The sequence below is a fragment of the Protopterus annectens genome, chromosome 6.part0 (assembly GCF_019279795.1).
Source record: "Protopterus annectens isolate FY-2018-M chromosome 6.part0, PAN1.0, whole genome shotgun sequence".
In the NCBI taxonomy this organism is placed as follows: Eukaryota; Metazoa; Chordata; order Ceratodontiformes; family Protopteridae; genus Protopterus; species Protopterus annectens.
Window position 1 is genome coordinate 1192668893 of NC_056737.1, and position 25473 is coordinate 1192694365.

At 40.8% G+C, this 25473-nt stretch overlaps 1 long non-coding RNA gene across 1 annotated transcript in view; it reads right to left on the minus strand.

Annotated features, from left to right (window-relative positions):
- The window catches only part of LOC122804097, a 270588-nt gene that overhangs the window by 45635 nt on the left and 199480 nt on the right, over positions 1–25473 (minus strand). The window contains exon 3 of the long non-coding RNA XR_006365176.1: positions 23841–24004. This is a non-coding gene — a long non-coding RNA (uncharacterized LOC122804097). The remainder of the gene's footprint in view (positions 1–23840; positions 24005–25473) is intronic.

The window sequence follows — 25473 nt, forward strand, 5'->3', positions numbered from 1 at the left end:
TGGAAGGGGAGCTGGGAAGGGTTACAAAGGGAGAGTTGAGACAGGCTCAGCTCTCAGACCCTACATTACAAGGCCTGAGAGAGGTAGCTAGTGAGGCGCCTGATTCTCAAGGGACAAAGGGTTATTGTACAGAGAGTGGACCCCTGAGTGAGGGCTAGAAGGTGAGAGAATACAGCAGTTGTCATTGCCTAGAGCCTACCATCTGGCATTTCTAGCCATAGCCCATGATAATCCCTTAGCAGGTCATATGGGCATAAAACATACAAAGAGATGTATTATGCAGAACGTTTGCCTGTTATTGAGGAGCCATTTAGGATGGTAGCTATGGATATTGTGAAGCCTCTGAGTACCCCAAGTTCCACAGGGAAAAAGTATATCCTAGTGGTAGTAGATTATGCTACAAGATACCCTGAGGCAGTGGCTCTGTCCTCCATTGAGGCAGAACAGGGGGCAAATACTTTGTTAGAGATTTTTAGCAGGCTAGGTTTCCCAAAAGAAATACTAACTGACAGAGGTGCCAATTTCATGTCAGATCTGCTGGCTTGTCTGTGGAAGTACTGTGGGGTGAAACACCTGAAGACCACCCCGTACTATCCCCAGACTAATGGTCTTGTTGAGACATTAAACTCTACAATCAAGTCCATGCTATGTGCATTTGCAGACCAGTTTAAGAGGGAATGGAACAAATATTTGCCCCATCTGTTTGCTTTCAGAGAGGTTCCCCAGGAATCTACAGGTTTTTCACCCTTTGAGTTGCTGTATTGGCATAGGGTGAGAGGGCCTCTAGACTTAGTTTGAGATGAGTGGTAAGGTGAGTGTGAACCTCACAAGGAGTCTGTTGTGGCATATGTCCTAAACCTCAGGACAAGGCTCAGGGAACTCATGGGCTTAGCCCAGGAAAACCCGGACGAAGCCCAACAACAGAAAAAGGTGTCGTATGGCAGGAATGCTCAAGCTAGAGAGTATGCTGTGGGGCAGCAGGTAATGGCTCTCATTCCTGTTAGACGTAACAAGCTGCAATCAGCTTGGGAAGGACCCTACAAGGTGGTAAGGAAGGTCAGTGATGTTAACTACGTGGTAGAACTGCTAGGCAGGAGGCAGGGGCACAAATTGTACCATGTTAACATGATGAAACCTTACCGTGATAGGGAGGCCCTTGTGCTGAGTATTTGCAGTGGATTGCAGGAGGAATCTGAAGGAGATATGGCGAATGATATCCTCAGTGAGGATTGGACTAACACTTCAGTGGAAGGGGTAGCAATGTCTCAGCAGCTATCTTCTACCCAGGTTCAAGACATCCGAGCAGTGTTACAGGAGTTTGGGGACATGTTCACTGGGAAACCAAGGTGCACCCACCTGGTGCAGCACCAGGTGGATACAGGACCCCAAAGGCCTATTAGGCAGACCCCTTATATGGTGCCTGAGAGAGTCAAACAGACCATGAGGGAGGAGATACAGGAAATGTTGGAACTAGGGGTAATTCAAGAGTCAAACAGTCCCTGGGCCTTCACAGTGGTGCTGGTGCCAAAGAAGGATGGCAACACCAAGTTATGTGTGGACTACAGGAAATTAAATAGCCACACAGAGTCAGATGCTTACCTGATGCCTAGGTCAGATGAAGCCCTAGAGCAGCTGGGTGGGGCAAAGTATCTTACCACCATTGATCTTACTAAGGGTTATTGGCAGGTGCACTTGACTCCCAGTGCTAGAGAGAGGTCAGCCTTTGTGACTCTTTTTGGCTTGTATGAGTTTACAAAGATGCCCTTTGGGATGAAAAATGCCCCAGTGACTTTCCAGAGGCTGGTAGATCATATCTTAGCAGGAGCAGGAAGGTTTGCCTATGCTTACTTAGATGATATTGCCATCTACAGCCATTCCTGGCAAGAGCACCTTCAGCATGTCAGGGAGGTGCTGGGTACACTACAGAAGACAGGATTGACCATTAAGACCAGCAAATATCAGGTGGGTATGACAAAGTTCACCTACCTGGGACATAGAGTGGAGAGTGGTAAGATCAGGCCAGAACCTGCCAAACTGGAAGCCATTCAAGCATGGCCTGTACCTGTTACCAAAAAGCAGGTGAGGGTATTCATAGGGGCAGCAGGGTACTACAGAAAGTTAATCCACAGTTATAGTACCATAGCTGCTCCCCTCACAGACCTGACAAGGAAAGACAGGCCAGATAAGGTAATGTGGACCCCAGCATGTGAGCAGGCATTCCAGAAGCTTAAAGAAGCTTTGGGAGGACCCACTGTGTTAGCCAGTCCAGATTACAGCAAATAATTTGTTGTGCAGGTGGATATTTTGAACCATGGGGTGGGGGCTGTACTTAGCCAGATTTCTACAAAGGGAGAAGAGCACCCAGTGATTTATCTCAGTCGTAGGCTCCAACCCATGAAGGAATGCTATGCAGCTGTAGAAAAGGAATGTCTAGCCATAGTGTGGGCACTGCAGAAATGTCAGTCTTATCTGTATGGAAGGAAATTCACTGTAGTTACAGATCTCAATCCTCTAACATGGTTACATCGAGCCAGCAAGCAAAATGCCAAGTTGCTAAGATGGAGCCTAGGGTTGCAAGCATATGATATGTCAGTGCAGCACAGCAGTGGGATTAGCAATGCCAACGCCGATGGGCTATCAAGAAATGGAATGAGGTAAGGTATACTCAGATAGACCTAACCATCTCAAGCAATGTTTCTCAAGGGTCACTTGAAAAAACTAGCATGAGTTCTCAGGAGGGGGGCAGAAATGTGAAAAACTGAAAGGCTGCCAGCCTAGCTAGATATGATTTTGTACATAGTTCTATGTCATTGTAAATATTAATATAATCCATATGCTTGTTTTACAAATGTAAAGAAAACTAAATGTAAGAAAACTGTGTTATATGTTTTGAGCTTCAAAAATGTAACCTCAGTGCACCCTGCTGGAAGAAAGCTGATAAGTGAAGCATTTTGCAACTGTTTGATCTCAAGCTTGGAGACAGGATCTCTGGACTAAGAAATTATTTCTGTTGTCTTAGGACAAGAGTTAATTACTAGGTTTTATAGGTAAAGTGTTCTTTATTGCTGTGGTTTCCTGGCAGTTGCAATATTACAAATAAATGTTAAATCTTGAGTTCTGTGAGCCTGGAAAACTTCAGCAGAGGTGTCAAAAATGATGTAAGGTGAAATGACTCAGCAGTAATGTATATATCAATTTAAGACTATCTCAGAGAGAAAGATTGAGCATTTTGGATTTTGTCTGAAGCTGACAACATTCCACTCACCAGCACTGTGCTTTACTTTATATGTAAGTAAGATATTTAGAACAGTATTTCTCTTAGATAGGAATTTAGCCAGATTAGTCTAGCTGTTTTTTTATATTTATGTCAGACTATCCTACGGTGGTGGTGCTGAGGTAGCGGTGTCGCCTCACAGTTAGACGTTGCCCGTTCGATTCTCAGTTAGAGCGTCTTCTGTGTGGCGACATGTGTGAATGTGGTGACATGCGTGAATGGGCGTTCCTTTGTTGAAGGTTGTGCGTTAGGCCCGGCAAGCCAGCACGTAAAACTCTACTGCCAATCATTAGCGGACTGGAGTTCTGCTGTGGCGACCCCTAACCGGGAAAAGCCGAAAGCCACAAACAAATGTCAGACTATCCTACAGTATTGTTTTAAAGTTTCCTGTGATTTCTGAGCTCTGTTATGTCATTGTGTCGAAATAAGAAGCATTGTCTTGTGTTTTTATTATTTATTATTAAATATTTTAAACCTTTCAACTGTGGCTGTTTTGTGGAGAGATAATTTAATTGCATGTATCTGGTGATACTGTCCAAGCCACTCAAATAGTCTTGCTGCTCAGTCACACTTGCTATTTGGATAACAGTAATATTATACAGTGAAATTGGTCACCCTTTGGAAAGGGCAGTGAATTACTACCTTATAGCCTAGGCAGGAGGGGGCATAGATAGTGGACCTGTGCCAGCCTTCCCCAGGAGTGTCTGTGTGTTTGTATATAAACCAAAGCTCAAAGTGTGTGCGTGTGTCAGCTACTTGGGCAGGGACACAAAGCAGTGGTTGGACAGAGAAGGTGCTGGAGGTTTTGGATTCTGTACTTGGCTGAGATCTGGACCCTAGAGCTCTGCCATTGGGGAGTCATATTAGGTATCTGGAGAGAAAGGGAGAAACCAGGCCCAGACTGACTGTGATCTCTGTGTGCTCTTAAGGGAAATTGTACTTTACTGTGTGTGTACTTGTTATCCTTCCCAATGTGCGCTCCTCACTGGTGTTAGTGGGGAGGATTGAGGCTCCTTGATTACTGGGCCAGTGCACAGGCATCGCAACCACTACCAGCAAAAATGGATATTAAACTTTTTGGTGGAGCAATCCACTCCATAGGAGTTACAGAGTATATGTCATACAGTGGTCTTTTTATGGTAGTACCCCATATCTTTACCAACTAGAAAGAGTATTCATGAACAGCAGCCAAGGAGATTCATAATCTAAGTAATAAACTTATGAAATGGAGAAACTCATATAGATCTGGCAAGTGGAATGAATATTTGTGTATTTTTGTTCATATGCTGGGAGGCATTAATTAATTTTGTTGTGCAAAAATTAATACTAGATGTTATGCCTAACATTTTGGTATAGGGATATTCTTCTTAAATACTGTGGTTTAAATCATGTTATACATTTGTTAGTTTCTAAAATGCAGATTGCATAGAGTATTGTGTTATACAACCGTGCTTCTTGTGATCAACATGTGAAGAAATAAATGCTTTTCATAACCAAAAAAAAATAATTAAGTAGACAAATGTCATCTGTCTGGTAATTGAATCAAACTGCAGAAATAGTATATGACATAACATCCCATAGAAACCACTGCAGTCCAGCAACTTTGCACAACACTAATTTTAAGGCAGGTGTAAAAACCATAAAAGTAATACTCTGTGGCAAAATGTCATATGGTACCCAGTGTATTACTACAGCTCAGTAGAATGGTAAGTGTAATATTACTGTGGAAACCCTAGAAGTAATATCATGTGTCTTAATATCATGTGAGACTCAGTGCAATTCAGCAGTACAGCAGTAAGTGTAATATTACTGTGGAAACACCATCAATAATATCATGAGACACACAATGCAGTTGAGTAGCTCATTGTAATAATAAGTCCAATGTGTATTTATTTAACATTTGTTTACCGGGAAAGTCCAACTTGGAACAAAGCCAAATTTCAATAGAGGCCTGGGGAGAAGCACTCCAGATGCATGTTTTTATAATGTGGGAGGAAACCAGAGCACCCATAGGAAGCCCACACAAATGCAGGGAGGATATGCAGACTCCACACAGAAGGCACCCCAGGTGAGAATCGAACTGGAGAACGTCTTGTGGTAAGGCAACAACGCAGCCACTGTACCACTGCGCCATCCATGTTACTGCACAAACTACAGCAGTAGTGTTATGTGACACCCAATGCAGTTCAATAGCTCATTGTATTAAGACCAATGTTACTGCACAAACCACAACAGTAATATCATGTGACACATATCATGTAACACTCAATGGACTTCAACGGCTCCATACAATATAAGACTAAGATTACTGTACAAACCTTAACTATAATATCATGCAACACCCAATGCAGTTCAACAGCTCATTGTAATAATAAGACCAATGTTACACAAACCACAGCAGTAATATCATGTGACACATATCATGTGACACCCAATGCAATACAGTGCCTCCGTACAATATAAGACTAATATTATTACACAAACCATAGCTATAATATCATGTGACACCCAATGCAGTTTAATAGCTTATTGCAATAAAACAATGGTACTGCACAAATCACAACAGTAATATCATGTGACTCATATCATGTGACAATCAATGGACTTCAGCGGCTCCATACAATATAAGACTAATATTACTGCACAAACCTTAACTATAATATCATGTGACCCCCCCCAATGTAATTCAACAGCTCATTGTAATAATAAGGCCAATGTTACACAAACCACAGCAGTAATATCATGTGACACATATCATGTGACACCCAATGCAGTTCAGCAGCTCACTATAATAATAAGGCCAATGTTACACAAACCACAGCAGTACTATCATGTGACACATATCGTGTGACACCCACTGCAGCTCAGCAAGTCATTGTAATAATAAGGCCAATGTTACAGAAACCACAGCAGTAAAATCATGTGACACATATCATCTGACACCCAATGCAATTCAGCAGCTCACTGTGATAATAAGACCAATGTTACACAAACCACAGCAGTACTATCATGTGACACATATAGTGTGACACCCAATGCAGTTCAGCAGCTCATTGTGATAATAAGACCAATGTTACACAAATCACAGCAGTAATATCATATGACAAATATCATGTGGCACCCAATGCAATACAGCACCTCCATGCAATATAAGACTAATATTATTACACAAACCATAGCTATAAAATCATGTGACACCCAATGCAGCTCAGCAGCTCATTGTAATAATAAGGCTGATGTTACACAAACCCCAGCAGTAATATCATGTGACACATGCAGTTCAGCAGCTCATTGTAATAATAAGGCCAATGTTACATAGACCCCAGCAGTAATATCATGTGACACATATTATGTGGCACCTACTGCAGCTCAGCAGGTCATTGTAATAATAAGGCCAATGTTACACAAACCACAGCAGTAATATCACATGACACATATCACGTGACACCCAATGCAGTTCAGCAGCTCATTGTGATAATAAGACTAATGTTACACAAACCCCAGCAGTAATATCACACAGCACAATATTGTGTGATACATATTGCAACTAACAGATTAATAAATGATTCACTCAGGATCTCCAGACAGTTTCAATAAACAAAGGAAGCTCAATCAAGATAAATTAACATATTTAGGCAAATAATGAAAGTTACAACAGGAGTAGATAGATAAACATAGCCTAGACACAAGTACAGTCTAAGACATTAATGCTTCTTTTGAGCATTGTTTAAAAGACTGGGGAATGTGTAAGATTGGAAAATATAAAAGGAAGTACCAATGATTTAGGGCTCATAAGAGATGAGACTTATCGTATATACAGCTGTTTCTTGTAGGTAATGGAGAAAACAGAACTTAGGTGGGCAGAGGTCTGTTACCTTTATGTGTATTAGTAACTGATGCCAACAGTAGGAGTAAAGATTACATCAGTGCAAGGGTGGGCAGAGGTCTGTTACCTTTATGTGTATTAGTAACTGATGCCAACAGTTGGAGTAAAGATTACATCAGTGCAAGGGTGGGCAGAGGTCTGTTACCTTTATGTGTATTAGTAACTGATGCCAACAGTAGGAGTAAAGATTACATCAGTGCAAGGGTAGGCAGAGGTCTGTTACCTTTATGTGTATTAGTAAGTGATGCCAACAGTAGGAGTAAAGATTACATCAGTGCAAGGGTGGGAAGAGGTCTGTTACCTTTATGTGTATTAGTAACTGATGCCAAAAGTAGGAGTAAAGATTACATCAGTGCAAGGGTGGGCAGAGGTCTGTTACCTTTATGTGTATTAGTAACTGATGCCAACAGTAGGAGTGAAGATTACATCAGCGCAAGGGTGGGCAGAGGTCTGTTACCTTTATGTGTATTAGTAACTGATGCCAACAGTAGGAGTAAAGATTACATCAGTGCAAGGGTGGGCAGAGCTCTGTTACCTTTATGTGTATTAGTAACTGATGCCAACAGTAGGAGTAAAGATTACATCAGTGCAAGGATGGGCAGAGGTCTGTTACCTTTATGTGTATTAGTAACTGATGCCAACAGTAGGAGTAAAGATTACATCAGTGCAAGGGTGGGCAGAGGTCTGTTACCTTTATGTGTATTAGTAACTGATGCCAACAGTAGGAGTGAAGATTACATCAGTGCAAGGGTGGGCAGAGGTTTGTTACCTTTATGTGTATTAGGTAACTGATGCCAACAGTAGGAGTGAAGATTACATCAGTGCAAGGGTGGGCAGAGGTCTGTTACCTTTATGTGTATTAGTAACTGATGCCAACAGTAGGAGTGAAGATTACATCAGTGCAAGGGTGGGCAGAGGTCTGTTACCTTTATATTACCACCCTCAGCAAAGCTAAAAACACAGCATCAATGCGACCTGACGGTATCCCGGGTTGCGTGCTACGTGAACTCCAAGAGGAGCTAAACCCGCACATAAAAATGCTATTTAACCTTAGCCTTACTACAGGATATGTACCAGAACACTGGCGTACAGCAACAGTGATCCCACTCCACAAAAGAGGCACCTCTACAGACCCTGGTAACTACTGCCCCATAAGCTTAACCAGCCTGGTCTGCAAAGCTATGGAAAGAATCATTACGGAACTCATAAACTGAGACATTGGGGACCTGCAGACACTTGATCCCACCCAGTTCGGCTTTGTAAAGGGCAGATCCTGCCTTTTGAACCTGGTTGACTTTTTTGAAACAGTCACTAGAGCCATTGACGAGGGCAAAGCAGTCCATACAGCCTACCTGGACTTGGCTAAAGCTTTCGACACAATACCCCACTCAGTTATCATAGACAAGCTCAACAGCTTAAATGTAAATCCATATGTCACAAGATGGGTTGCAAACTGGCTAAAGGATAGAACCCATAAAGTCAAAATCGCTGGAGCCATGTCAGACTCAAAGCCAGTCACAAGTGGTGTCCCACAGGGCTCTGTCCTGGGACCCCTCTTGTTCGGCATTTATTTCTCAGATGTGAAAGCAAATATGGGAGGGTTGTGGCTGACAAAGTTCGCAGATGACTGCAAACTAGGCGCCATAGTCAATACACCAGCTGACACATACATCCTACAGAAAGGCCTCATTGAAACGGACAACTGGTGCTGGAGTCATGGCCTTAAACTAAATGCCAAAAAATGTATAGTCATCCCCTTTGGGAAAAACAAAGTACCCACAAATTATCACATAGACAGTAACCCACTGAGTACAGAAAAAGTAATCAGAGACCTGGGGACCCAAGTTGATAGTGACCTCTCATTTAAAACCCACGTTGCCAAAGTGGTTAGAAAGACTTTCTACCTTGCCCACCTTATCATGAAGGGATTCACATCCAGATCAAAGGAGGTCATTGTACCCCTATACTCTGCCCTTATCAGGCCCATGATTGAGTACAATGCCCCATTTGGTATGTACCTCACTCGGCACTTGCAACAGCTGGAGAGACCCCAAAAGTACCTCACCAAGAGGATCAAGGGTCTCCAACATATGTCATATGCTGCCAGACTAAAGAAACTCAAGCTCTATTCAGTAGCATACCGCCTACTCAGAGGTGATCTGTGCCTGACATACAAGGCCATGTCCAATCAGGAATTGATGGACATGCTCCACCTCAAAAAATCCAAATCCATCAGAACCACGAGAGCTAAAGGTTTAAACCTCAGCACAAATATGAATAGGACATGCTGGAGGGACAGATTCATAACTCAGAGGCTTCCCATACTCTGGAACAGAATCCCAGTTCATGTTAGGCAGAGCCCCTCACTGACTCTCTTCAAGAGAAATCTTGACGAGTGGATGGGAGATCGTAGGTTTACCCCGGGGGTCATCTCTGTGTCACTACTAGACAGAGGCACAGTAAACTAATTCTGTTATGTAAGGGGGTCTTCACTGTGTCACTACTTGACAGAGGCACAGTATTCTAAATCTATTCTGTACACTTTTGTACCATTAAATGGGGTGGCGAAAGCCACATCACTATGGTTAGGCTTATAAATGCCCCAGGGCAGATAGCCTAGTACAAAACTATGAAACTATGAAACTATATGTATTAAGTAACTGATGACCACAGTAGGAGTAAAGATTACATCAGTGCAAGGGTGGGCAGAGATCTGTTACCTTTATGTGCATTAGTAACTGATGCCAACAGTAGGAGTAAAGATTACATCAGTGCAAGGGTAGGCAGATGCCTGTTACCTTTATGTGTATTAGGTAATTGATGCCAACAGTAGGAGTAAAGATTACATCAACGCAAGGGTGGGCAGAGGTCTGTTACCTTTATGTGTATTAGGTAACTGATGCCAACAGTAGGAGTAAAGATTACATCAGTGCAAGGGTGGGCAGAAGTCTGTTACCTTTATGTGTATTAGGTAACTGATGACAACAGACTGAGTAGAGAAAATGTGTGTCTTCAGGCTTTCGTATGTGTCAGAAGAGGATAGCACTTTATAAAGTGAAGTTTAAATAAATGACTATAGGCAAATGTTTTGACATCACTGCTGTGGAAGGCATTGACATTTTCTGTGCTAAAACCCAAAACTGCATACCATATTTTAGTCTTAACAAAGGTTATTGTAGCATTGTCGCCTCACAGTAAGACGCTGTCCGGTTCGATTCTCAGCTAGAGCGTCTTCTGCGTGGAAACATGCGTGAATGGGCGTACCTTAATTGAGGGTTGTGCGTCAGGGCTGATAACTCGGCACGTAAAAATCAACTACCAATCATTAGCGGACCGGAGTTCCGCTGTGGCGACCCCTAACCGGGAAAAGCCAAAAGACTCACCATTGAAAACATACAACAATGAATTTATACTGTATTTGTTTCACAACTTTAATCTGCATAAACTACTGTCACCACCACGTCATTTATATAGACTATAGGTTTTATAACAAATTTTATAAACACATCGAGCAAATGTGAAGTTTCTACCAAGAACTCAAGGCTAACCAGTGTCTCAAATAACACAATAATCAGCAATAACACTGCACTTCTGTCTAGAGTCTTTTCAAAACATTAGAAGATGTGTTTAGTATAGCAGGATATTCCCTAATGTGATTTCTAAATCTGTTTTGAAAGTTTGCTGGGATAAGCTATCCCCACCCCTTGTATTATGACTCCTCTCTGGATGCTCCATTTCTAGCCGTGTAATACTTAAGCAGTGAAGCTATCACAATGCACAATAAACAGTGCAGTGATGCAATGCTTTTGATTTTTATATTTCGGATGAAGGCTTACAAATGTGGAATTATCTAGAGCTATTTCAGTATAGCAAAATCTGTTTAATAAACTCTTTTAGCAAGAGTAAAATCCCACATAATGTGTTTGATATCTGCCTGAGTACCTTTAACTACAAAACAAGTTACTGAGATGAATAAACCAAAAAAGAACAGTTTGAGGAGTTGTAGCAACTTGAGTAATCATGAGTGGCACATACCAGATTTCAACAAATGATGTATATTAATATGTATTAGTCCAGAAACAATCACAGATCATGTTTTTATTCAATGTCCATATGTGGGGAATCAGTAGTGGGAAGTTGCACAATTTGAAACTGTTTATTTCCATATAGATGACATCATGTCTTAGGGTTTCAGATATTTGCAACCATTGGTTAGACAGATTTGAATTTTGGCTCATAATAGGTGATAGTATCAGGCATTTTGCCATGGCTGATATGCATTACTTTACTACTAGTCTGTTTTTATTCTGGATCCAAAGAAGTGTGTTTAGTAGACCTTCAAGATGACATACGTCAAAACACTTTATTGAAATAAAAAGTAGTGCTTTCATCTCAGTGTTCTTTACAAGAGTTGAAGAAGAGAGATCAGTTGGCATAATGGTTAAAGTCTTCACCTCCCATGTAGAAAGTACAAGGTTCATTCCTGACATCCAGCCAATGCCATCTTGGATTTCCTCCCAGTTTCAAAAGACATACTGAGTATTTCTGTTGTCTCAAACTCACCCAAGAATGGCATTGTGAGCAGCATGGACTCTAAATGATGCTGTGGATGGGGAAGGGTTATACAGACCAACTGTTTTGGGGCATGGAATGTGGTGCACAGTGTCTTCAGGAAAGGAGAATATGGATCACACACTGCATCATCAGGGCTGGCCACTCACTATAAAAATCGGCTCTAGGTGATTTGATCATATTGACTAATATCAGCAAACAAGCATTGGTGCAGGACATGGCCTACTCCGATGTACGCCCGTGCTGATGATGGGATGGGTGTATGTGTCCCTATTGTCCAGTGTGTGCCCATCATAGAGTTCAGCAGCCCTGGGTCAATAAACTACTAACCAGCCAGTGTCCAGCTGTCCAGCTTGAGTTACCAGGGATAGCTTGGTTGAGTGAAAGCTGAACATAAAACCAATCAACCTGCCACACATAAACTAAAGATTACTGCACTCAATATAGCTTGACTGAGAGGACGGGGCTTGGAAATGAATGACATAACTGTAAGGAGGAGGCTGGACAAATTATGTGTCCATGAGACAAGATGGAAGGGCAGTGCAGCAAAATCACTTAACTTGGGGTCCAATGTCTACTATACTACAATGGTGTGGAAGTTGTGGTGAGAAAGATGCTTAAGAAGACAGTGAAGGACATCATCAGAATTAGTGATAGACTCACTGCAATCAGATTACACTATTCATAACTTCAGCCCATACTCCACTGCAACTTTGTGATGGTGAAGAAAAGAGTGCATTCCAACTATAGTCGGAAGGACCTAAGGGCAACATGAATTGTTATTGGTAGTAGGTGATCTGAATGCACATATCATGACAGACAAAACATAATATGAGGACTGCCTGGGTCCACATGGGTGGGGCACCAAGAGTAAAGAAGGAGACACCATTCTAGACTTCTGTCTGCAAATGGCTTGATGAGGGTCAACACATGGTTCAGAAAGAAAGAAAGTCACAAGATCAACATGCAATGCAGGTAGACATCCTCCCAGTAAGGAAAGGGCAGTGGTGCAGAATCAGAGATTACAAAGTCATCCCCAGTCAGTCAGTCGATGACATAAACCACTGGTTGCCACAGTCAGATCCAAGTAGTGGTCTAAAAAGACTCTATGGTCAACATAGGCCAGGCTGAAGACCTGGAAGTTGACTGTAGAAAGGGACCACAAGAGTTCAATGAATTACTCAGGGCCGTAGCACCTCAGGAAGAAGAAAAAATAGATGGAGTTGAAGAAGAATGGCAATGCCACAAAACAGCATGTGTAATGGCTACAAAACAAATATGTGGCCAAGCTAAGTATAGAAATAAGGTACATAAGGAAAGCTGGGGATGGAATGTAGAAGTGCAGGAAGTCAGCAAAAGAAATAAAGAAGAAGTTCAGGAAAAAGTGTGAGATAGAAAAGACAGAGTAGGCTAGAAAAAGTTGCAAGTCAAAGACAGAAAGATAAAGAAGATGGCCAAACAGCCTTCCTAAGGGATGCCACTAATGACCTGCTCACCAGCCCACAGGACATCACAGGCAGATGGAAGGAGTAATTTCAGCAACTTTTGAATAAAGAAAACCCCACAGAAGCTGTAGTGCTCCAGACACAGCCTATGATGAGAGAAGAGTAGGAGGCCACCCTAGACTAAGTAAGAATAACACAAAGGAAAATGAAGTCAGGGAAAGAGGCAGGCTCAGAAGAGGTCACAGCAGCTATGACCTAGATGTTGGGTGAGATATGGGAGAAATGACTCTTGAGGGTACTCATAGTAGTATGGAGACAAAGGCATATCTCAAATAACTGGAGAATAAGCATATCAGTGCCAGTGGACAAGAACAAAGAGGACATACACAACTGTGGGCAGTACAGAGGCATTAGACTTCTGTCACACAGCATGAAAGTTCTGGAACAGGTGACAGATAAACAAATATGCAGACTAGTGGAAAGTAAGATGGGAGATGAGCAGTTCAGATTCAGATCATAATACAGCACAACTGACCTGATATTTGCAGTGAGACAGATGGTTGAGAAAGACTAGAGATGAGGAAAGAACCCAACTGGGCATTTCTAGACTTGTTTAAAGCATACGGCAAGGTCCTAAGAAAGCTGATTTGGGCAGGCAGTCCTGAGGTGGTTTGAAGTCCCAAAAGCATTGGCAGAATTAGTACAGGCTATGTACAAGGACCAATGACTCAAGTACAAACAGCATTCAGTCTCCCAGAGGGGTTCCCAATGGGAGTGGGTGTGCATCAGGGTTCAGCTCTGAGCCCACTGTTGTTCATACTAGTAATACTACATCAGTAAACAGGCTAAAGGGGACAGATCAACAAAGTTACAGGATGCATGCAATCTGGCATTACAGATAGATTCTGAGCAGGAACTTCAACAAAAGATAGGGGAATGGAACATTGAAGGCATATGAGATGAAGCTTTACAGATAAGACAGCTGTAATGGCTGCAAATGGAGAAGATCAGTAGAAGATGAAAATGAAGATAGAAAAGAAAATAGTGGAGCAGGTTAACAGTTCAAGTATCTGGGCAGGGCGGTTGAAGAGAAGGGAAGTCTGAATGGAGAGGTCAAAACTAAAATCAGAGGGGCTATGGTCAACTGGTACAGAGTGTCAGGTATAATGTATGGGGTCTATATCAGAAGATCAAAGTTTCAAAACTTCAAATCTGATATGGTCGACACCACATGATCGAAGTCTTGAAACTTTGAATCTTTTAACGGAGATCTCTGTACAGAGCAGAAAGGGAAGATTTCCCTTTTCTGCACTGTAGTGCGATCTCGGAGTTGATATATTTAAGTAGCAGGGGGTGTGGGTGTTGCAGGAGGGCTCAGGGGGTGTGGAGGGTGCAGGAGGGCTTGCCCGCTTGCTTAGAGCATTTATATGGTTTGTTTTTGTAGGTTGCTGTGTTTTATTACATTTTCGATGTTTTAAGACTTCAATTATACGGTGTCGACCAAATCAGATTCGAAATTTTGAAACTTCGATAATGTAATACAGACCCAATGTATAATAGAAGAATGTCAAAGAAGGTGAAAAGCAAGGTGAAGAAATGAGTGATGTACATTACTACTGTACGGTGCAGAAATCTGGGCAATAAAGGCAGAGCAGTTGATGGAGATGAAGTGCCTGAGATGGGTGCGACAGATGAAGAAAGGAAGACATCAGAGCAGAAGCCAAAGTAACTCCAAATGCAGGCAAAATTAATGAAAACAGATTATTGTGGTTTGAGTATATGTGCAGAAAAGCAGAAGACAATCTGTTAAAGATGGTTTGGGATAGACAGGAAGAAGATAAAAGAAAACTAGAGCATTCAGCAAAGTGATGGATGGATGGACGGACTGTGTGAAAGAAGACCTGCAATAGTCAGGTAAGACTGTCAAAAAAGGTAGGCAAGTTGCATTGAATCAATAGAGATAGTGACCATTGGCATGTCACCCGAACCCATGTACAAATGAGGAAAAGGAGAATATCAGTGCGCATGATGATGATGACATAATGGAAATAAAATAGAACTGCCTCACTTTATGGTATAATCAGACACTCGACTATACTATTCAATGAACGTTAATACGCGTGTCATTGAGATATGTGTTTTACACGTACAGCAGTAGGTCATCACTGATGGCCAGGGTTTAATCAGAGATGTGACTATACTATTCAATGCACGTTAATACGCGTGTCATTGAGATATGTGTTTTACACGTACAGCAGTAGGTCATCACTGATGGCCAGGGTTCAATCAGAGATGTGACTATACTATTCAATACACTTTAATAATCGTGGTAATGAGATATGTGTTTTACACATACAGCAGTAGGTCATCACTGATGGCCAGGGTTCAATCAGAGATGTGACTATACTATTCAATGCACGTTAATAAGCGTGTCATTGAGATATGTGTTTTACACATACAGCAGTAGGTCATCACTGATGGCCATGAAGTGAATCTGTACTCATAGGTTCATTGTTTCATACAAAGTTACTAGACTATTGGCCTTAGATTCCTTTACAAGCTTAGCCATATTTACCCCAAGTTGCTCCAATCATCTGTGATCATGTGCATGAAGTTCAGAGGTAAGGGTCTATTGTAGTGTATACTGAATTCTTCTGTCCGGGAGGGACATAGGTGCCATCACAGGAGTGAATTTGTGGTCACCTATCCATTGATCTTGGTTGCGTTTGAAGACTGTCAGGGAGGGGCTCTATTTCATGTGAATTGAAAGCTTGGTCCAGAGAACTAGCAGCCTCTATCTCTCCAGCATGACCTGTTCATATCACAGACTAGGATAAGATGCCTGGAGCGAGTGACCTTCATGTAGTTTGATTTTCAAATGTGTAGCATTTTCATCAGGGTCGGATCAGAGACTGCCATGTAAAGCCAGGCACAGGTCACCCCTTAGCAACCTGTAGGAAACAGAATGCAGTGACAGGGCTTTTAGTCTTTCTGTGTAAGACTTGTTTTATGTCACCTGTAATTTCTTGGTGAGAAACCTCTGTGGTCTCTCCAGTTTTTTGCATGTGTCTGGTACAGTACATGCAAAAGGGAACATTGTACTCAATTATTGGTCGGTTGAGGGCTGAGTATAATGGAATTATAACATCCTTAGATCTAGATGCAATGCCTTTACTTCTAAGATGTGCCACATGGAAGGATTTCCTCACTACTGTGGATATATGGTGTTGAAAGTTTAGATTGCTATCAACCTGAGTATCTAGATCATGCACTTCAGTGTCTACATTAATTCTAATTCCTGTGTTGATGTGTGCTTGAATGGAGTATAAAAGCAGTTCTAAAGACAGGTAGAACTGACATGGCAACAACAGACATCATCGTCTTGTCCAAGACAATATTTGAATGGGGGTCAACAGTACTCTATTTACCTTTAACTGAAGCTGTGTTATGTAGATTGGCTTTGTTCTGAATGAAAGACAGGTTATAAATTTCAGGGAGAGTCACAATGTGAAGAATTGAATGAAAGCATTGCTTCTCTGTTATAGTTTGAGTATTTCTAGTGTGATTTTACTGCCTTGAGTTTGGCTGTTGTCCACAAATACCAGAGAAGATGTTTTACTTCTCAAATGTGATTCATCAGTTATAAATCTGCTAGTCAAAGTGCAGTCAGACTTCAACACTCTATGGAATTAGATAATTTGAAATAAATTAACAATTAACCACAAGAAGCCCATAGTTATATTTTTGCTACTCTGTGTATAGAAAATACTTCTATGCTTTGTCATAAAGGACCCACTAAACAATATAGTCAAACAGGTCAGCAAATATAAGTACTTGATCATGGAGTACACTCTGCCCTTTAGAGCACATACAAAAAAATAGTTGATAAAGTTCTCCAGAGTACAAATATAATCTAAATCTTACATATAGGATTTCTAGTTCTTGTTTTCTGAAGCTAGGAAGACCTTAAGCAAACATGCCCTGTTACCTATGATGGAATTAAGTTTACCTATAGAACCATCTGACTGCTAAAAGATCACTGTGTAATGGTTACAAGATGTGAGTGTTATAACAGCACATGCTAAGGGCTATCTGACTGCTAAAAGATCACTGTGCAATGGTTACAGGATGTGAGTGTTATAACAGCACATGCTAAGGACTGTCTGACTGCTAAAAGATCAATGTGTAATGGTTACAAGATGTGAGTGTTATAACAGCACATGCTAAGGGCTATCTGACTGCTAAAAGATCACTGTGTAATGGTTTCAAGATGTGAGTGTTATAACAGCACATGCTAAGGGCTATCTGACTGCTAAAAGATCACTGTGCAATGGTTACAGGATGTGAGTGTTATGACAGCACATGCTAAGGGCTATCCTAAAATATCACTATGTAATGGTTTCAAGATGTGAGTGTTATAACAGCACATGCTAAGGGCTATCTGACTGCTAAAAGATCACTGTGCAATGGTTACAGGATGTGAGTGTTATAACAACACATGCTAAGGACTATCTGACTGCTAAAAGATCACTATGTAACGGTTTCAAGATGTGAGTGTTATAACAGCACATGCTAAGGGCTATCTGACTGGTAAAATATCACTCAGTAGAGCTACAGGAAGTGAGTGCTGCAAGAACACAGGGTAAGGGCCATTTGACTGCTAAAATAGCACACTGTAATAATTGCAGGATGTGAGTGCTACAAAAACACACACAAAGGGCCATCTCACTGCTAAAAGGCCACTCTATAGTGGCTGCAAGATGTGAGTGTTACAAGTACACATGCTAAGGGCCACCTGACTGTTAAAAGGATACTCTGTAATGATCATAGAATGTGAGTGCAATAAAAGCATATGTAAAAACCCATCTGACTGCTAAAAGCCTTCTCTGGGTACTAAAAGGCGCTCTGTAATGATTATTGGATGTGAGTGATACACTGACATGTACTAAGGGCCATTAGACTGTTAAAAGGCACTCAATAATGGCTGGAGGATGTGAGGGCTACAACAACACATGTTAAGGGCTGTCTGATTGCTAAAATGCCACTCTAGAATGGCTACAGGATGAGAGTATTGCAACAGCACATGCAAAGAACCACCTGACTGCAAAAGGCCATTCTGGAATGTCTACAGGATGTATATGCTACAACAGCACATGAAAAAAGGCCATTGGGCTACTAAAACACCACTGTGTAATGGCTACACGATGTGAGTCTTATAAGAGTACACACAACGGGACATCTGATTGAGTATTACGACAGCACATGCAAAGGACCATCTCACTTCAAAAGGCCACTCTGGAAAAACTACAGCATGTCTATGCTACAACAGCACGTGATAAGGATCAACTACTCCTAAAAAACTGCTCTGAAATGGCTACTGGATGTCAGTATTACATCAGCACCTACAAAGGGTCATCTAACTGCTAAAAGGCTGCTCTGGAATGGCTACATGATGTGAGTGCTTCAACACCACATGCAAGGGGTATGTCTGGCTGCTGAAAGATAACTTGGAAATGGCTTCAGGATGTGAGTGCTACAATAAAATAAGTAAAGGGCTATCTGACAGCTAAAAGGTCATTCTGAAATCCTACCACATGTAAGTTCTACAACAATACATGCAAAGGGCCATCTGACTGCAAGGGGCCACTCTGGAATGAGTATAGGATGTATATGCTACAACAGCACATGAAAAGGAACAACAGCCCTAAAAGGCTGCCCTGTAACGGCTACTGGATATGAGTATTACAACAGCACTTACAAAGGGTCATCTGACTGCTGAAAGGCCACTCAATAATGGCTTCAGGATGTGAGTGCTACAATAAAACAAGTAAAGGGCCATCTGACAGCTAAAAGGCTGCCTTGTAATGGCTACAGGATGTGGGTGTTACAATAGCAAATGCAAAGGACCATCTGACTAATAAAAGGCCACTCAAAAATGGCTACACAAAGTGAGTGCTAAAAGAACACATGCTAAGGGCCATTTTGCTGCTAAAATGCCACTGTATAATGGTTACAAGATGTGAGTGCTACAACAGAAAATGCAAAGGGCCCTTCAAGAGCTACATGGCCACTGTATAATGAAAACAGGATGTGAGTGTTACAATAATACATGCAGAGGTCTGTCTGACTGCTAAAAGGCCATTTTGTGATGTCTACAGGATGTGAGTGCTGCAACACCACATGCAAGGGCTGACTGATTGCTACAAGGCCACTTTGGAATGGCTACTAGATGTGAGTGCTGCAACACCACATGCAAGGGCTGACTGAGTAAATATGGCTACCTAAAGTAAGCACTACAACAAGTGCTAAGGGCCATCTGACTGTTAAATGGCCACTCTAATGATTATAGAATGTGAGTGTTATAACAACACAGCTGCTAAGGAAAGGCTACTGGATGTGAGTGTCACAACAGCACAAGTTAAGGGCTCTCATTGTTAAGAGTCCACTTTATAATGGCTACAGGATTTAAGTGCTACAATAGCAGATGAAAAGGGCTGTCTGACTGCTAAAAGATCACTCAGTAATGGCTACAAGATGTGTGCACTGAAACACCACATGCAAGGGCTAAATGTTTAAATATGGCTACCTAAAGTGAGCACTACAACAAATGCTAAGGACCATCTGATTGTTAAATGGACACTCTAATGATTACATAATGTGAGTGTTATAACAACACATGCTAAGGTCCTTCTGACTTCTAAATGCCTGCTCAGAAAAGGCTACAGGATGTGAGTGTTACAAGACCACAAATTAAGGGCTCTCATTACTAAGATCCCACTTTATAATGGCTCCAGGATTTAAGTGCTACAATAGCACATGAAAAGGGATGTCTGACTGCTAAAAGATCACTCAGTAATGGCTACAGGATATGAGTGCTTTAACAACATATGCAAAGGGCCATCTCACTGCTAACAGGTCACTGTGTAAAGGCTACAGAATGTAAGTGCAACAACAGCACATGCAAAGGGTCATCTGACTGTTACAAGGCCACGTCGTATTAACTATAGAATGTGAGCTCTACAACAGGGCATGAAGGGCGCCATCTGACTACTAAAAGATCACACTGTAATGGCTACAGGATGTGTGTTTTACAACAGCACATGCAAAGTTCCATCTGTCTGCTAAAAGGCCATTCTGTAATGGCTACAAGATGTGTTATGTTACAACAACACGTGCTTACTCTGACTGCTTATAGGCCACCTTATAATGGCTAAAGGATGTAAGTGTTATAGCAGTAAATCCTTAGGGCCATCTGACAACTATAAGGCTGTGCTGTAATGGCTACATGATGTGAGTGTTACAACAACAGAGGCTATGGCCCATCTGACTGCTATAAGATCAATTCAGGAATGGCTATAGGATGTGAGTGTTACAACAACAGAGGCTATGGCCCACCTGACAGCTAAAAGACCAATTCAGGAATGGCTGCAGGATGTGAATGTTACAACAACAGAGGCTAAGGCCCATGTGACAGCTAAAAGACCAATACAGGAATGGCTATAGGATGTGAGTGTTACAACAACAGAGGCTATGGCCCATCTGACAGCTAAAAGACCAATTCAGGAATGGCTGCAGGATGTGAATGTTACAACAACAGAGGCTAAGGCCCATCTGACTGCTAAAAGATCAATTCAGGAATGGCTACAAGATCTGAATATTACAACAACAGAGGCTAAGGCCCATCGGACTGCTAAAAGACCACTCAGTAATGACTCATGAAGCAAGTGCTACAGAGTCTGACTGTTAAAAGCATCTGGTTGAAGACTGATGCCTATAGATTGCGTAATATAGCAATAACTCACACCTGGGTGTGGGTAATGCTGGATTTACCCACAGTTGGTGTGCTTTGGTCACGAGGGCGAAGCCTGAGTGGCCAAACAAAGCCAACCATGGGTAAATCCAGCATTACCCACACCCAGAAGTGGGTTATTGCTATTATACAATGACATTATTTAAGAAAAAAAATTTAGTTTTCTTAAATAATGGCATTGTATAATGCCTCCTTGCTGCCCTTCCACAGCTGTCTGGGTATTCTGCGGCAGTTCTGATGTACTGCGCATGCGTATATTTACGCAGTACATCAGAGCTGTGGGCAAAAGCAATGGAGAAAGCAAGATCTCCGTTGCTTTTTACAGCCTGTCTCGCTATGTTAAATGAGTTTAACATAGCGAGACAGCTTTAAAAAAAAGCAACGGAGAATCTCCGCTGCCTTTTTTAAAGCTGCCTCACTAGGATAAACCCATTTAACATAGTGAGACAGTTTTGAAAAAAGCAATGGAGAAAGCAAGATCACCGTTGCTTTTTAAAGTGTCTCGCTATGTTAAATGGGTTTAACATAGCGAGACAGCTTTAAAAAATCAATGGAGATGCTCCGTTGCTTTTTTTAAAAGCTGTCTCGCTATGTTAAACTCGTTTAACATGGCGAGACAGGTTGTAAAAAGCAACGGAGATCTTGCGTTCTCGGTTGCTGTACAAAAAAAAAAAAAAAAGAGTTATACTAATGGAAAAAGTCTGAGCGACCGGACCTTTTTCCATTACTATAACTCTGATTTACAATGTGCACAATGACCAATCAGCGTGCATGTTTTGGAATATTAATGGGGGGGAGTCATTGTATAATATAGCAATAACCCACGCCTGGGTGTGGGTAATGCTGGATTTACCCACGGTTGGTGTGGTTTGGTCACGAGGCGAAGCCCGAGTGGCCAAACAAAGCCAACCGTGGGTAAATCCAGCATTACCCACACCCAGAAGTGGGTTATTGCTATTATGCAATGACATTATTTAAGAAAAAAAAAATATTTACTTTTCTTAAATAATGGCATTGTATAATGCCTCCTTGATGCCCTTCCGCAGCTGTCTGGCATTCTGCGGCAGTTCTGATGTACTGCGCATATGCATGCCTATGCAGTACATCAGAGCTGTGGGCAAAAGCAAAAGCAACGGAGAAAGCTAGATCTCCGTTGCTTTTTAAAAACTGTCTCGCTATGTTAAATGAGTTTAACATAGCGAGACAGCTTTAAAAAAGCAGTGGAGAATATCCGTTGCTTTTTTAAAGCTGTCTCGCTATGTTAAATCCATTTAACATAGTGAGACAGTTTTGAAAAAAGCAACGGAGAAAGCTAGATCTCAGTTGCTTTTTAAAAACTGTTTCGCTATGTTAAATGAGTTTAACATAGCGAGACAGCTTTAAAAAAGCAGTGGAGAATATCCGTTGCTTTTTTAAAGCTGTCTCGCTATGTTAAATCCATTTAACATAGCGAGACAGTTTTGAAAAAAGCAACGGAGAAAGCAAGATCTCCGTTGCTTTTTAAAAACTGTTTTGCAATGTTAAATGAATTTAACATAGCGAGAAAGCTTTAGAAAAAGCAACGGAGAATCTCTGTTGCTTTTTTAAAGCTGTCTCGCTATAGCGAGACAGTGTGAAGCAACGCAGATCTTGCGTTCTCCGTTGCTGTAAAAAAAAAAGAGTTATAGTAATGGGAAAAAGTCCAGGCGACCAGACCTTTTTCCATTACTATAACTCTGATTTACAACGTGCACACTGACCAATCAGCGTGCATGTTTTTGAATATTAATGGGGGGGGTTGTTGTATAATTCCAAATAATATATTGACAGCAGTGTTTCTGATATATATTAGGAGGACTGGGGAAATGTCCCCCACTGCTACAAGAATAGAAAATAAGGTGTTTTAAACATTGTAAGTCATATAATTCAATAAAAGAAAGTCTGTGGCTCAAACTTTTGGATGAAGCAGTTTTGGTCATGTACTGATGAAGCATATGTACTCGAATACTGAAGTGTTAGGAAACCTTACAACCCCTGAAATGTTCATGTAAGTAAGGGATGTGAGTAGATTTTTGAGAAGGAAGGATATGATTGTTACCATTTTACAAAGAAGCCATGTACTAAGCCTAACGATGTCAGATAACAATGAATTACTTGCACACAACTTCAGCAAACTGACAACCTCATTGGAATGTATTCCACCTTTACATAAGAGATGTAGGAAAATTATATATGAAATACAAACTGGCTAACTACAGAATGTAAAACTTGAAGAGGTAACAAGCAGTGACAAAAATATAAAATAATAAGTGCAATGAAGTGAATACCATGGGGTAGAAATGCTTGCAGTATGTAGTGGAGACTTATCACTCATGGTGTAGAGCAGGACATCTGCTTACAGGTTAGCTGTACGTTTTGATTCAGCACTAATGCACACATTAGATAAAATAATGGCACAAGGAAAATGCCTTGAAGAAACCAAGACGTAATTCCTTTTAACTCACAGGTGAAGAGTTTAAGGGAATATTATGAGAAATAATGAAGGAGTCAGACGCCTTTGTGCTAATAAGTCACATAATGATGCACTTTCTGCCCTGAAGTCAGACTGTTAGAGTAAGAGAGTCAGAGGTTTTTGTGAGCTCTACAAAACATCATCAGATGTGAATGTTGTACGACTTCAGAACAGAATCAGTGCAGCACACAGTATTTATTAATGAGTGGTTTCCTGCATTAAGCCTTACTGAGCTCAGAGAAGCACATGCCATCATTAACATGTTCCTTGAGCGTATATGTTGTCATCCAAATAGCAGCACAATGTAAGACAACGAATATAAATGCTGCTAGACTACCATTTTGTTCTTTAGATGCTCTTACCTTGATTTCTGCAGACAGTGAATTGCCGCTGTCTAGTTTCTCATCTTTTAAGGCACTAAAAGCCTGTGGAAGTTCGGTACATCTTTTAATAAGGATTGGATTGCAACCATTCAGAAACAGTGTTGCAAAGAGTTCATCTGTCTTCCAGTGTCTGTAAATATAATCTAGAGCACATAAAATAAAGGAAATAAATTACAACTCCATAACCTGTCACAAGGTCACATTTTGACTTTGTATAAACTTGCCATTAATAGTATCCGACACCTACTCTGTAGAAAATCTGAAGATTTAGACCTGCCACTAAGTCATACAGTCATTCTTACTGCAAACATTACAAGTAAAAGCAAGATTCTTGCATGTGTTGTACATTAAATTATCAATACAGTGTCCTGCCGTGTGACTAGCTCTAATGCTACTGATATCTGCAGTTCAGAAATAAAATGCAAGTAGTTGTAACAAAGGCATTATACACAGCGCAAGAAGGCATAATCGACTTGTACATTACTGCACTGCAGAGAAGTGGTATTAAACTAAAGCCAATGTAATTTTTACATAAAATTGTTACTGTAAATCTTGCAGCATATAAAATATATAGTACAGTAAAATGTAAAAAGAAAGATCAGAAGTAGAGTATGTAACTACTTTCTGTGTGAATGCAGTATAACTATAAGAAACTAAAATTAAATTGGTATTTCAAATGTCTACATATTCAACATGCTTAGCAGCTCAAAAATGCATTGCATTATCTGTACTCTTCCACTCCCCAGAGTGAAGATTTTGGAATCGTGAAAGCATAATTAAAATTGAGAAAAAAACAATGACTTCCACTTGAGATTCTTTTTTAGTATAGTGAAAAAACATTAGCAGTTTAAATACTACCTCACTTCTGAACTGTATAAGTCAACTACTTTTCCAAACAGAGCTCAAGGTAAAATTCATGGCCTGCACATATTGAAAACTATTATTTGAACTACCAAGCCAGAGGTACATAGAATTAGTGTATATTTTGCTACTGGTAGTATCAGGTCCAGATAAACTGCTAGACTGAGTTCTTATGCATGCCATCTATCTAAACACATTTATTTAGTAATTTATTTTGGCATGTTTATAGGTGCTTCTAGATTTCATTTTACAAAGTGCACTGTTTAATCATCCTTCACTTCAGATATTAAACTGAGACCCCCATCTGCCTGAGTTCATGGTAGCTCAGGTGGATGTGAAAGATCCAGTGCACCTATCAAAAAAGAGTAGAGGAAGTCCACTAATAACCTAGCCAAATTTCTTCTAGTAGTAAAGAACATTATTACTCAATTTCAGAAGCTTGTCACTGGTGATTTAGTAATGTATAAAAAGTTAGTTGCTAAACATCATGACTTCTCAATTGTTGGCTTCAGCCTTTCAAAGAATTATGAGTAAAGCTATTGCAACTATACCACCATTTAATGGCTAGTTTATTTCAGGGTAAATATTGTGTTCTTATAAGGGCTGTTGGCATTGGTAACATATTCATAGCCTCTCATGAAAATATTGTATGTATGCTTGTATATATATATATATATATATATATATATATATATATATATATATATATATATATATATACATACATGTATGTATGCATGTATATATGTAT